The sequence below is a fragment of the Pteropus medius genome, unplaced genomic scaffold (assembly GCF_902729225.1).
Source record: "Pteropus medius unplaced genomic scaffold, Ma_sr-lr_union100, whole genome shotgun sequence".
Classification (NCBI taxonomy): Eukaryota; Metazoa; Chordata; class Mammalia; order Chiroptera; family Pteropodidae; genus Pteropus; species Pteropus medius.
Window position 1 is genome coordinate 3,872,272 of NW_024342473.1, and position 14,769 is coordinate 3,887,040.

Below are 14,769 nucleotides of genomic sequence, written 5' to 3' on the forward strand. Positions count from 1 at the left end.
GTCTCCTTGCTTTTAAAGCGGTTTATCTAGGCTCTTCACTTACCTCTTTATTTTTAAATCATAATAATGTTTACTGAGTGCAAACTACAGACGCGATAGGCAGTACCCTCCCCGCATTCTCTCTTGAGGGAGGTACCTTTAGCCTTCTGTTCAACAGATGAGTTGACACAGAATTCAAGTCACTTGCCTAAGGTCCTAGAGCTAGAAGTGATGACGCAGCGCATTATACCCAGCCATCTGGCTCCAGAGGCAATGCGCTTAAAAACATATTTAAAAAGTTTTAAAAGATACAAAGAATATTTGTAAAATATATGCAAATTATAAAAGAGGTTCATATCTCTCCCACCATGGGCTAAGTTTTCCAGTTTTGCCCACTTAACTCCCTCCACCCCCCCATTTTTGGGATTTTGCCATTTAACACTATTCCTCGAGGCCCCTCTTCCCACTTAGCTCGGCAAACGTGTCTTTCATTATGACTCAGCCCAGCCCGCTCCCTGCCAGGCGGCTGACGCTCCCGGTGGAGGCGCCGGGGCCGCCGCTCGGGGGCGAGGGCTCGCGCCGCGTCTCGCGCGCGCTCCTCCCGCTTTACGGCTGCTGAAAACCCGGCCCGCGCCCAGCAGCCGTACCGCAGATGAGCCCGCGCCCGCGCCGCTCAGGTAACTGGAGTCCTTCTGTTTTCAAAGTTTTGCCAAAACCAGCTCGGCGCTCGGAGGCAGCGCGGTCGCGACCGAGCTGTCCGGCCTCGCTCCTGCCCCAACCGGAGCGGCTGTGGCGCTGGCCGCACCCCTGCGTAGGTCCTTGGGCGCCGAGTACCGCGGCGGAGGGGCGCTTGGGCGGCGGCGGGGCGGGGGCGACCCCCAGGGGAAGCGCGCGGGGCGCCGGGCTCCGGCCGTCTCCGTGCGTACGCTGCCTAACGGAGTCCCCATCGCCGCCTAAAGGCCCTCGGCCACCTCCGCAAGCCGGTCGTTTTAAGAGCGGAGCCCAGCAGCTCCCGAGTGCCCGTTTCTCACATGTCCACTCATGCACACATGCCGACTGGGCTGCCCGAGGAGGCACCCTAGCGGGACGCAGGTAAAGATGAGCGGCGCTGTGGACCTGTGCGACGCCCTCGCGTGTGCATTGCTGGTCCAGAGGAGGTGCCGGAGGAAGTTTATGACAGGCTGTTGGGACAGCAGCCGGTTACGAGTGCCTGCGCTGGTTTCTGTCCTAGTGTCTATTTTACTACCACATTTGCTCTACGGTCTCATCCTTCCATCGCTCTAGTCCCCACCCTCTTCTTTTTCCACATTATTTACTTTTTTCCCTTTTTTTTCTTTGTTGGGTAGCTCATTTTTTGGTGTCTTGTATTCTTTTGTTCCTCACTGTTCGAATAACAAGTACACCTACAATATCCTTTACTTTTCTTTAGTTCTTAGGTGTTAGTCTTTGCTTACTAGGATTGTATATCCTGAGTAGCAGAGTGAAGGATCCTGGACCTGTACATGTGATTAAGTTGTTTAATTTTCCTATTGCCTAAATAAGCCATGCGGAACGGAGGACATGCGTTCGTTTAAAACCGACTTTGGAAACATAGATAATGGTGCTGTTTTCTGTTGATGGATTACATCTTGAGAAACAAGCAGTCATAGGTTCCTGTAGTATTTACTCCATTCAGTTCAATCCAGTAACAGTTCATTGAATATCAGTCACGGATAGCTGGTGACAGGTTAAAAGAGAAGAGAGATTCAGTTCCTGTCTTCCGGAGACTCCATATCCAGGAGAAGGAACCATAGTGAGTACTGGGATAGTGGTACAAATTGCTGTGGTTGAATGGCTGCCAAAAGAATTAAGGAAAGGGTTGGTTTTTGTACTGTGCTTTGATGTTTGAGTAAGATTTTCCCAAGTTTTCCCCCTAAGTTTCAATAAAAAAATCTTTCAACAGTACTTTCACTTCAAACTATTCAGAGATTTTTCTTTACAATTGGCAGTAATCCCTGATCTCAAAACTTCTGGGAAACATAAAAGTAACTCCTTTCCACAAAGGCGATCTAATGTATGGTATTCTTGGTACCATACAAACAGTATTGTAGACTTTAATTATAGGACCAACAAGAGTGAAATGATACAGTTTCTTAATTGCATACATAAAATATTACAGGTTCAAGTTGAGAGCTCAGTATTCATTTAGTCAAAGATTTATTAAGTGCTTATAAGCATTGTTCTTGACGTTGATTGTAAGGAAAGACTCCAGAGAAGGTGACATTTCAGTAGACTTGAAGGAGAGGGAGTGAGATTGGGGCAAGAGCTTTCCAGGTGCAGAGAATAGAAAAATGCAGAAGCTCTGCATAGTGTTGTGTTCAAGGATCAGCAAAAAAACCAGTGTAGGTGCAGTAAAGTTGAGGAAGGAGGAAAGTAGGATATATGGTCTTAAATGAAATAGAGGCTAGTTAGTTCTAATGGTTTAGCAAGCTATTATGGTGACTCAAGTTTTACTTGAAGTGATATGAGAAGCCTTTGAAGCGTTTTTTGTTTGCTTGTTTTTAATCAAAACTGTTTAACACCATTAGCCTGGTTTTTGTGTTGAATACAGATTGCAGGAAGGCAGGGACAGAAGCCGGGGTGCCAGTTAGGCTATTATAATAATCCACGTGACATGAGGGTGGCTTAGATGAGAATACTAACAGTGGAGCTGGTGAAAAGTTCACATTCTGGATATATGTTGATGATACAATCCACAGGATTTGCTGATGTTGGCTATGGAGTGTGAGAGCAAAACAAATTGAGGGGAACTTAACTGTCTAAGCAACTGAAAAGATAGAATTTCCATTTACTGAGATGGGGAAGATAGCAGAATGTGGTAGTGAAGATTAAGAATTTGGATTTGCACATATTAAGGGCTAGATGAATTTTAAATATCCAAGAAGGGATGTCAGTCATGCAGTGTGAAGGCCGGGCTAACGTACATTTAGAACTCTTCAGCATATAATTTGTTTTAAAAGCAGAGTTTGATAAGTTCATTACAAATGTGCGAGATTAGAAAACTGTAGAAGACCAAGGACTGAGCCTTGAGGCACTCCAACATTACGAGATAGAGAGCAACCAGCAAAGGATTCTGAAAAAGAGCTGTATGCTAGATGAGAAGAGCAGGAGAGTGTGGAATCCTAGAAGCCAAATAAAAGAAGTGTTGAAGAAGTAAGGAACTGGTCAACTGTTTTAATTGATTTACTAAATCAGTTCTCAATTAATGACTCTCATGATAGCAGTTTCTATGGAGTGGTGAGTGAAAGCTTGTTTGGAATATTTGACAGAGTAGAAGAGAAATTGAAGTGTATGATTTACATACACATATATACACAGACACACACACACATACACGCGCATATACATACATATACACGTATATATATATATATCCCTCAAAGAATTTTATTGAAAAAGGAGGTAGGGAAATGGAGCATTAGTCGGAGGGCGATTTGATATAAAGAGTTTTAAAGATGCAAAATAATAGTATGTTATGTTTAGGAGAAAAAAAGCCAGTAAAGATGCAAAATTGATGCAGGAGAGAGGGGAGCAGCCCTCTTAAGTATGTGAGGGAGGATGCAACAGGAGAGACTATCTTTTGTTTAGAATTATGGGCTATTTATTGATAGTAAATAGTAATAAGTGAAAAGGAAGACTGTGTGAACACAGGTGCAGGTGGAAGGTGTGGATGTTCTCTTTGGACCATTTCTCTTATCATCATGGTGAGTGGCAGAGAGTTGTAGTCCAGGATAAATTTGTAGGAAATGTTATCTTTTCCAATTTGGTCAAGGATATATTTGATGAGAGATTACTTTGAGATTCTGAGAATTTCTGGAAGCAAAGAATTTAGCATTTAATTAAGGAAAGAAGAGGAGGAATTTATCCCTTGAGTTCTGTTTGACAGAAGGCTTGGAAAGAAAGTTGAGATTATAAAACACAAGTTAGCTAGAGGCAAAGGAGGAAGTCAAGCAAGATCATAGGGAAAGGTCGTGATGAGGAGGGTAAAACATTGACTCTTAACTCTAGTGCTGTTGTATAACTACAGTACAGTTCGAAGAATATTACTATTATATCAAAGAGGTACTTCAAAGACCAAGTGATCAATAGAGAACAGTATTGTTGCTGATGGTAAATCTTATGGAGAGACAATACCAGAGGTCTCATAACTCTTTAAAGAGATGTTAACTGGGAATAGATTTCAGGTTGCATTTTTGAAAATGATGTAATGAAGACTGGATTGACAATAAATTGGGTATAGGGCAAAGATAATATTTTGACAATATTGCTCATGGATATTGAACACTTTGACAAGATGGGGAGAATTGTTGGAGTTGGCAATAGTACCTTGTTTGAGATGACTATTAGTCATGTAAGGACCATTTATTTATTGAATCTTAATTATTAAACAAGTTTCTGGATGAGATCTTGTCAGGGGTGGTGCTGCCAAGATGGAAGCGACATGATCCTTGCCCTCAAATGACCATTTCTAGTAGAGAAAAAAGAAAAGAATGTACCCAAATATTTAGAGAGAATTGATGAATGCCTTATGAAGAGTTCTGAGTGCTTTGAGAGTTTTTAAAAATTATTATGGAAATTATCAGACACAAGTAGAAAGAATAGAATAATGAGCTCCAGTGTACTCATCCCCTTCAAAATCTATAATTTTTCTCCAGATCTTGTGTGTTATGGGAGAATAGAGAAGAGAGAGATTGTTTCTATTTGTAAATCAGGATAGGAAGACTTAATCAAGAAACTCATGTACAAGAGAGGTAGAAAGAACATTAAAGTGTCTTGTAGAGTTCTTGGTTCTAATTCTGTACCTGTGGGGCTTTTTGGGTAACTTTTTATTGCTTACTTGATCTCTCTGTTCTTTACTTTCTCTGTAGAATGTGGTGGTTACTCTACCTACATCGGTGGGCTTTCAAGCTACAGGCCTCAGGCCAAATCCAGTACGCTACTTTTTTGTGTGTTAATGCTTTATTGGAACACAAGTACATCAGTTTGTCTGTGTCTGCATTTGCTGTAGACTGTAGAGTTGAGTAGTTTGAGACACAGATGGTATGGCAAGAGAAGCCTGAAATATTTACTACTGTCTGGCCCTTTACAAAATGCTTGCCAAACCCTATTCTGTATGATCTATGAGATTCCTTTTGCTCAAATATGTTAATCTATTAAATAACAGACTAAAAATTAGTGATAATAGCTAATTTTTCTTGAGCATTTTCTAAGAGCCAGTGTTGTTTTGGTTTGTATGTGCTAACTCATTTAATCTTCCTCAAAACCCTATCAGGTAGGTTCTATTATTTCTACCAATAAAACAGGCATAAGGTGGGTAAGTTACTTGCCCAAGGTTACATAGTAGTAAGTAGTGGAGCCAGGCAGTCCTGTTTCAGCATCTGTATCCTTAACTATAATGTGACATTTTCTTTAGATACATAGAGCAAATACATATGAAAAGAATTTTAGCCAGTCAAAAATGAAAATTCATAAATCAATGATTTGCACTTAAGTCCTCTATTGTGATTACAGATGTAAAGGTTTTAAGATGCTGACTAATCCCGAAAGTATATTATTAGAGTTGAAAAGTATATGAAATTCAGGTATGCCTGGATAGAAAATTCTAGTACAGCATTAATGGATTTTTGAAAGCAAGACACTTTTCTTAAGAAGTAAGTAAATATAAAACGATATAACAATGGGAGCCTAAATATTGTTTCTTGTGACAGTATTTATCAGTTGTTAGGAGTCCATCTCTAATATGTGACAAGTTCTAGTCCCAGTTCTGAACCAGCTAGCTTTTGTGCCCATGCCTTCTCTGGCTTTTTTACTGAAAAATGAGAAGGTAGCTCAAGATTATTTGGGGCTTCCTACAGCTCAAAAATATGATTGTGTAAATTTTTACATGGTACATTCAAAGAAATAGTTGAGGTAACTGTGGAAGAACCAGGTTTGTTAAGGCAAAAATTTAAGCTCTCCTTTTTTCTCTCTATACACACATAAACACATATACAGATATGTATAAACAAATATTAGCCTGTACATATGATATAACAAATCAGTGTGATTTATAGTTACATTTGGTGTGTACATAAACATCTGTTCTTATATTTGTGTGTTTTTGTATTAGTGTGAGGGAATAGATACTTCCCCCAAAAAAACAAAAACAAAAACATACAGTTTTGTGGAAAGTAAGTCTTGATGAATTCCTTGACCTCTGTGATCTGACATTGTCTCATATTTTCTTTAGTAAAAGTTGATTCGTTGCTCAATTTGTCATTTAAAAGCAAACAGTATGTCTGATATCAGGGTTGTCTGTTTGTACTCTTACATGGCATATCGATGTCAGACACAATTGCAGTTTAATTGTTTTGACATTTTGATCTGAGCGGTTCAGATTAGAAAGTTGATTTATCTTGCATAGAAACCTAGTATTTTGAACTCAACAGGATTTTTCTCTAACTACTTATTTATAAGTGTTTCAATTTTTAAAAAGTTGGGTTTTAATCATAATGGGAATTTATGCTCTCAGTATTATTTACCAAGGTATGATTTGATAGGAATGTTACAGATATTTTATTTTTTAGATATTCAATCATGAAAAACAGAAGAACTACGAATCCTTTAAAAACATAATGAAAATTTTATATCTTTTGACTTATTTTCATTGTATACAATACAACATATGAGTGTTTTTTATATTACAGATGGCTTTTTGCTTTTTTGTAACCTTGACATGTAAAATTATTTATGAACTTCTTTAGATTTAGAACTTATATTCTTCCAGCCTGATCTTTTGGTAAATTTATTACTATGCAAAGTCTGTGCTTTCTCATTCCTATGCATTAAGTCTAATTATCATTGGTGATTAAAAAAAACCCTCAAATAATGCATTCCTAAATGTACTTTGGGTTTCCTTATCTTTTTACACTTAGAAACTGGAGGAAAAAAACAAAACAGAAACACTTTTAAACAAATAATCTTTGTGAATATTATTTATTTATATATATATTTTCCTTGACTTTTAATTTAACACAGTACTCAGTAACCTGACAACTTCTTGGGGCATCTGGTGGTTCTAAGCAGCACTTACATTCTAGTTAGCTCCTAGGGGTACCATGTAAGTTTTTTGAACCAAACTGAAACATAGTCTCCTCTAGGCTTCAAAACTTTAAGAATGTACTCAAACTAAAGTAAATGCAGTCTGGCGCATTGCAACACTTATGAAATTCTAGTCATAGAAGTCAGTTTGAAATTTTTAATTACAGTTAGGTGATAAAAATATCCTTTTTCTGACCTCAGTGATATGAATCTGATTGGGAACAAATTAAGAAGTCTTACAGTCTTGGACCATTTCCCTAAATTTAATTTTGCTAAATTCTCAGAAAGCTTTCAAAATGAGAACAAAGTATTTTCAAGCAAAATGGCTGCTAATTATGCAGGAGGCCTAGTCTTGTATGTGTTTGTGAAAACGCCTCAAGGCTTTACTGTTTCTTTCGAGATGTGACAGTGTGTTAGTGATGTTTCCAAGGGAGGCTCTGTTTACAGGAGCTACATGGTTCCTAGTATAAGCCCCTTTCTAGTAAATCATAACTGAATTCATACAGTGCAAGAAGTTATCCTTCTTCTAAGAATTTCTCTAAAGATAGCCTAGTCACCAAGATTCTAGTGGCTACCTCAGAATAGGCCAGCCTGAATGATTTGTACGTCACCTAAAGATGATGATTTTCCAACAGGGATCCTGTGAGCTATGTTGGAGGACGCCAGGCCACAAATAAACATGGCTATCTTCTTGGAATTTTAGATAGTAAAAATTCTTTTTGGAGAAGTAGTTAAGTAATTTAACTGGCAAATTAAATGTTTAAAAACATAAGTGAATGCAAATATGACTTCCAATGCAATATACATGATTTTAAAAATAAAAATTGAGACTTAAAAATAATTTCTTGCTTTTGATAGGTCTCTATAGAATATATTTTCAGACCCCAGGAAGGGACACATGTTGATACAGATAGGCAGTTTGGTTGTCATATTCACATTATTTTTAGTTGAGTTAAGCTTATTTTTTAAACATCAGATATTCAGGTTATTACTATTTACCTGCTTTGGTTTACTTGCTTTCCTAGTATTTATCCACACTAATCTCTTAGGTCTGTGGGAATAATGTTCCTCTTTACTATTTTTATATTTCTCCCATACTCCTGAGATTGGAATATGATTTCTGTAAGATGGTTCCCTTCCCTTTTTTACTTTCTTTTTGAAACTATAGATATACAGGAATTTGTAAAGGCGGTACAGAGAGGTCCTGTGTTTCCTTTAACCAAGTTTTCCCCATTGGTTATATCTTACATAACTAAAATGCTATATCAAAACCAGGAAATGGACATTGGTACAATTTGTGTGTATAGTTCTATGCCATTTTATTTCATGTAGAATCATACTGTTACCACCACAATCAAGATATAAAACTCTTGCGTCACAACAAAGATCCCTCTTATACCACCTAATAAAAGAGATACTAAAAGAATCAGACATTTAATCTAGTAAAGGAATTAATCACTTGCTCCCATCTAATTTTTGAAATGTTTTTATACAAATACTAGATAATTTTGTTGTTTTGGCTATGTAAGAGGAAGAAAGCTTAATTAGTAAAAATAGTTGTTACAGATAAAGTTATCTGTGAAAGTAATTTTTGAAGGCTCAATCTCAAGTTGCCCTCAAATCTTTTTAGAATGTTAGACATTCGTATGCTTGGAGATAAGGACTAGATGATATCAGTGTTGTTCATCTCTATTAGTAATCCTCATATGTATGCTGAAATCCCAGAAAATAACTTAGAAGAGAAAATAGGAAAGCAAATAGAGGGATTTTGTACTCAAGCAGCCTTTCTTTTGCTGTAGAACCCAGAGTTGGAGGAAAATAACATTACGAAAACCACTATTAAATGACATTGTGCCTCATTTGATTTGATAGGTGTTAATGTCTACAACTGCATCAAGATCACTTACTTTATTTTATTTAACCAATATTATGAGGATAATTATTCTGTTACTAGGGTTCTCTGAAGTTTTCCTTGATAGATTTTCTCAGAAGTATTTCCCAGAAAATCTGGGAATCATGATCTGGGACTTTAGTCTCATATACTGTCATTTTGACAGTGTAAATGTATTGTTAAAGTACAGATTGCATATATCTTAGTTTTAATAGCTTACAAGATATTTTTAGCTTTATTTGAAAATTTATGATTTTCAATATATTGACTAGCTACCTTCCTTCTGGCTTTTAGCTGTACAGGTAATAACTTTTTAGAATTTTGGAGATACTCTTGAAATTTCGTACTCTAATAGTGATAGCTGCTTCTCCATTAGCCCTTTCTCATTCTTTTTAGGTTATTTGAATAAAACAAAGAATTCCTGTCTCTTCAGTTTTACTCAGTAATCTAAATGTTCCTCATAATATTGTTGCTGTTGTGATATTTAAATATCAGGTACAGATCATTGTTGTTTTATTATGTTCATAATCAGTTTTCCAAGGTTAAAACAAATATATATATATATATATATATATATATATATATATATAAACACATATTTTTTTCATTTTCTTTATGAATTTTAAATTGGGTGCATAGGAATGGCAAGGCAGAGAGTGAGCATGTTAATCTTCTCAAATATATTTATTCTGTTCTACTGCTTGAAAATGATTTTTCCAAAATCTTTAATTTCACTCAGAATGAAAAAATAAATTTATTTTAATGGTTATTAAATGTTGAAAATTTTTTAAGTTAATAAAAAAATCCTGATATTGTGCATGTAGATAGTTTTTACTTTTACCAAGGATAACATGGTATGCTGCCATCTGTCTCTAATCTCTATCAAACTCAATTTGGGAATGTTGGTGTGAATTCTGCTGTTACTGAGGGTTTAATTTATTGCCAATATTAGAGACAATGATATTGGAAATATTAAAATGACTCATCATCACCAGTTCTTCCCCTGAATTGAAAAAGTTGCTTTTGACTTTATTGCTGCCTGGTTTCTATTTATAAAAGAGCAGCTATTCGCTTATATGTTCAATATCAAATATAAAAATCTAATTGTGTGATTTTTTTCATGTCATTGTTACCAAGAATTCAATTTTAAAGCAAGTAGAAAACTACATAATAGAAGCTTGATATGTTTGTATTATAATCTAGACATTTTCTTAGTATATATCCAATTTGAATTCCTCTAAGCATTTTTTATGATTGAAAAAAACCCATCACAATGTGTTCAGGACACAGTAGTTACAAAACTTATAAATTAATGTTTGATGAAAAAAGATTTGCTGTTAAAGAATTACTCTATTGCTCATATCTTCTTTTTAGTTTATGTATTTTTGGGGGGTAGGCAAAAAAATCTTTACCCTTTTCACAACATATTTTGGCTATGTAGCTGTTCCTTCACTTTAAAAACAAAATTGCATTGAAACCAATGAAACATTAGTCATTAATGCAGTGCTAAGGATAGTAGAGTGGTGAAGGAAGGGCCTTGTCGCTTTGGTATATGTATTTTGGTAGCTTGCTTTTAAGCAGTTATAAATCCTAGGACATCTGCTTTGTGTTTCTCTTGCACCTCACTCTTCTTGACCAACTTATATGTGTGGTCACCTTTCAGAATTTTAATTTTTAAAATTTATAAAGTGATACTAATAGTCCACTATACAGAGATTATTGTAAGAATAAGTTAAGGTGGCATGTTGAGGAAACTATATTCTACATAAGTATCTTTGGAGTTATTTGACTTGGTTTAAATCATAGTTTTCTATCTTAGTATTCCATTACTCTCTGATTCTTGAGAGAACTTGGTTGGCCTCTATTTTCTCCTCTCTAAAATAGGAATGGTTTTACCTACCTCAGATTATTTTGAAGTTAGATATGATAATGTATACGAAGCACTGATACATTGACTGGCACCTAATACTTAATAAATGTCATTTCGCTTTTCCTTCCCTTTCCCCTTTCAGCATTTTCTCATTTTCTACCGTCTTGAGGATCGGGACCTGGTAAGATCAATGTGGGCTAGGATGAAACCATTTCATTCTCTGTTCTTTGCCAAAGGCACCAAGAAAGGAGCTTTTCTTTCCCAAAGGAAAGTCTTTGTTGAGGTTAGTGATGGGGTTTCCTTGTGGGTGAAAGACTGGATAGATTTTACAAGTCACCATTCAGCAGTTTGATATCTGGTCATGTAACTGTCACTCTGTCACTCTGTCACTACCTTTGGGATGAAGCTAAATTTTGTAGCCCACTGAACAAGGCCCATTGTAATCTGGCCTTCATTAAAGGCTTCACCTTCAGATCTCCTGTCCCTTATCCTAAACATACTTTTTGATATAATTCCCTCACCCCCATCCTGAATATAATTCTCTTTTTAGTCTCGTCTTTGCATACATGTAGACACTCTGCTTTCTCCCTTCTTCTCTAAATGACAGATGCCTCTTTATCCAGCAAGACCCAGTTAAAATATATTTTTTTTGTAAATGCTCTCCCTAACCCCAGAGCCAGTCACACTCTCTTTACTGTGGTCCTATATTTCCTTGTATACATGGCTACCTTTATTAGCAGTTTTCAGTGTATTTTCATTCCCTCTTTTCCCCATGTTCTGTCTGCAACATGGGCACAGCGACCAGAGTGTGCTTATTAAAGTGATTAAATATATTGATCTTCATGACAAAATCTAAGTAACCTGTAGTATAGCCATTCAAACCAAAGCTACTCCCGGATTCCACCTTGACCCTCCATGTAAAGTTGTACTCCCTCAAGTGGATCATAATCTAATAACTGTACTCTACTTAGCCTTGCCAGGCACACAGAGGTGGTTTAGGCTAACATCAGGTAGGATTAGTGGTTGAAGATACAACTTTATATTATCATTTCATTGTCTTTTCTGCTTACACAAAGCTGGTGTACTTAAAGAGAAGATGGATTAACAGATAGGAATTGAGGATTTTTCCTTTACTTGAAAGTGCCTGAGAATAGCCAGTAGGGCCAGGTTTTGCCCCTTTGCAAGCTTACAAAGGAGTGTGTGTGTTAGGGGATGATGGTGTACAGGTGTGTGGGTAAGCTGGTCAGGAATGAAGGCAATGACAAAGCCTTTGTTTGTACAGGAAAGTTTATTTCTCGATAGTTCCTAAGGACACTTGAAGTAAGTAGGTAAAGAGAACTTTGTGAGGAAAGAAGCAGGAAGCTCGAGAGTATAAACTATATTTAAGAGTTATATTAAGCATGTAGAGTTAAACTGAGAGGAATGAGTGATGGTTAGTAATAGAATTGGAGTTGAATGTAGTTGTAAATGGGTCACATGTAGGTTATAGGAATGCCATCCATTGGACTCATGTTCACTTTTTGGGACACTTAAAGGTACTAGGTTACACTGCATAACAGGGATGGCATAGGGAAACATAGAGAAAAGGAAAGATTAAATCAGCTTGACCATATTTTTCCCAAAATAAATATTGAGATATATTGTCAGAAACATGGTTTGTGGACAAATCTAAGAAATCAGGGGTTTTTATAGTGATAATAGATAGCTGGAGATCATTTGGGCATTGAATTTAGTGAAGTCAATAAACACTGAGGGCTGTTTTTGCTGAAAGAAACAAAGAATGCCCTGACTTGCCCTTCACAGAGCTTATGTTATAATTGGAAGAGTGAGAGAATAAAACAGTCACTAAAAGGTAAAAAAGGGCTGTAATGAAGATAAATTGTTTTATCTTTTTTTTTTAATTCACAGACTGTTTTCTGTTTTATTACATAGACTAGAGAGACCCTGATTTCTATTTTATTGCATAGACTAGAGAGATGATGGTTAGAGGCTGATATTATTAGATAGTAGTAGCTTATAGACATATGTAGGATTTGCTTTTTCAAAAATTTATTATGCATACTCTTTTCAGCTTGCTCTGCTCTTTGGTTTTTCTTGTTATTACTGAACATGTGAGTGAAAACTGAGGTTGGTCAAACTTGAAAAAATGTAATATTTTTAGATTATCTGCTTTTTGTTATAACATTTTAATTTTATGTGTCCTCTATTAGAAGCCATACCACATTCTTCTTAGAAACATGTGACTGATTAAGTAAATTAAAACTAATAAATAAGCAGAAGTGTTAGGACACAAAAATCAACACTATTTTGCATTTAATTAATTGTGTTACTCTCTTAGAACATGATTCTTATATTAGAGGTTATAAGTTACTTTCAAAGACCATCTAGTTTAGCTCTTTTCATTTATAAAGTTATATTAAATGACCTGCTGAGACTCACATAGGTCTGACGCAAAAGAGACCAAGCTGCGACTAGAAATTGGTGTCCTGACTCACAATGCATGTCTCCACTACTAGTCGATGTATTGGTGTTTTTATTGTTTTGTTTTGTTTTGTTTTAAGAAGCTTTGCTACAAGTAAAGGCCTTTTTTTCCATTGTATTGTGCAGATGTACTTTCAGTGAACTTTTGTTATTTCACATTATTTTGATGGAACTATTAAACTACTCAGGATCGCTTCTTAACTTAGTTAATATTTTCTTCAAGCCTCTCTTACATTTCTTGGGTCTATAAAGAAACCTGGAATATGAAGGCAGCATTCTTCCAGGGCAGAGGAAAACCCGAAGAAATGAGCAGGAGAGTCAAGGGGAGGTGGGCTGGAGGGAAGGGATGGTCTAGAAAAGTGGTTCCCAAGGTTTTTAGGAAATTTCCACTGGTCTTTGACAAAAAGAGAAAATAAGGATCATGCAGCGAGTTTTTTCACTCTTTTATTCTGTAATTATATCTGTCCTACTCTATTGAATAATGTTATTGACAAAATGCAAAGTTGCTAACCCAATATCAATCCGTAATTTTTTGTTTTGTTTTGTTTTTAGTTTATGGGTCTATGAAATCCAAAAGACTCATTCAGAAATCTGTCATGCTATTTAGGGAGAAAAGAAGCAGATGAGGCCTCTTAATAGGAGACTGGCTCATATTGAGGTACTAGATGCCTAGGATGAGAAAGATGCAGAGACTGGTGTGTTTTTAAATGGAGGAGATGTCAGCTTTGAAGATAATGGGAAAGTGGGGAAAATGAAAATGAAGGCCGTTGTTTAGTTGGTTTTCTCGAGGCTGGTGTTACTTGCATAGGAAGAACATGCAGTGGACAGTGGCTTGGAAGAATGCTTATTTGAAATTCTGGGTATCTGCACTGATTTTCTTCGGTAACTTTAGCTCGGTTATAGAATTGCTGAGTGCTTCACCCTTAAAATGGGAATTAAAATGCTGATTTTTAAAGCGATTTGGGATTCTCAAATGAAGTGTACCAATGAAAACTTCAAAGATAGTTTTTTCCCTTGGATGCAGTTACTCCACTTTGAAATGAGATTCAACTGAAGCTTTACAGAGTGGTGTTAGCATTCCTAATGACAGCAATCATGCCCTTTATTCATGTTTCAAAACCACGTGCATGTCATATTGTATGTGCTCTGTAATTATGAAGTGATGTGAAAAAATTACTTAAGTTTTTTGGAAAGTTGCTTTAACATGTTAATGGGATACTGGCAACATTACTAAGATTAAAAGCAAAACCTGCTTACAGATGTTCTAACTTTATAGGAACATAAATGCATGCTGCTAAAGCAAAATGAAAAAACAAAAGCAGAAACACTCCCCTTTGCCAGTAACACTCATAAATAATCCTCAACAAATAAGAGCATGTTCAAGTGCATTAAGAATCATGACACCTGGAATCAAACATAGAATAAAGCA

At 36.4% G+C, this 14,769-nt stretch overlaps 1 pseudogene; it reads left to right on the top strand.

Annotated features, from left to right (window-relative positions):
- The first annotated feature begins 636 nt into the window (after positions 1–636).
- The window catches only part of LOC120604403 (nucleolar protein 16-like), a 44,049-nt pseudogene continuing 29,916 nt past the window's right edge, over positions 637–14,769 (top strand).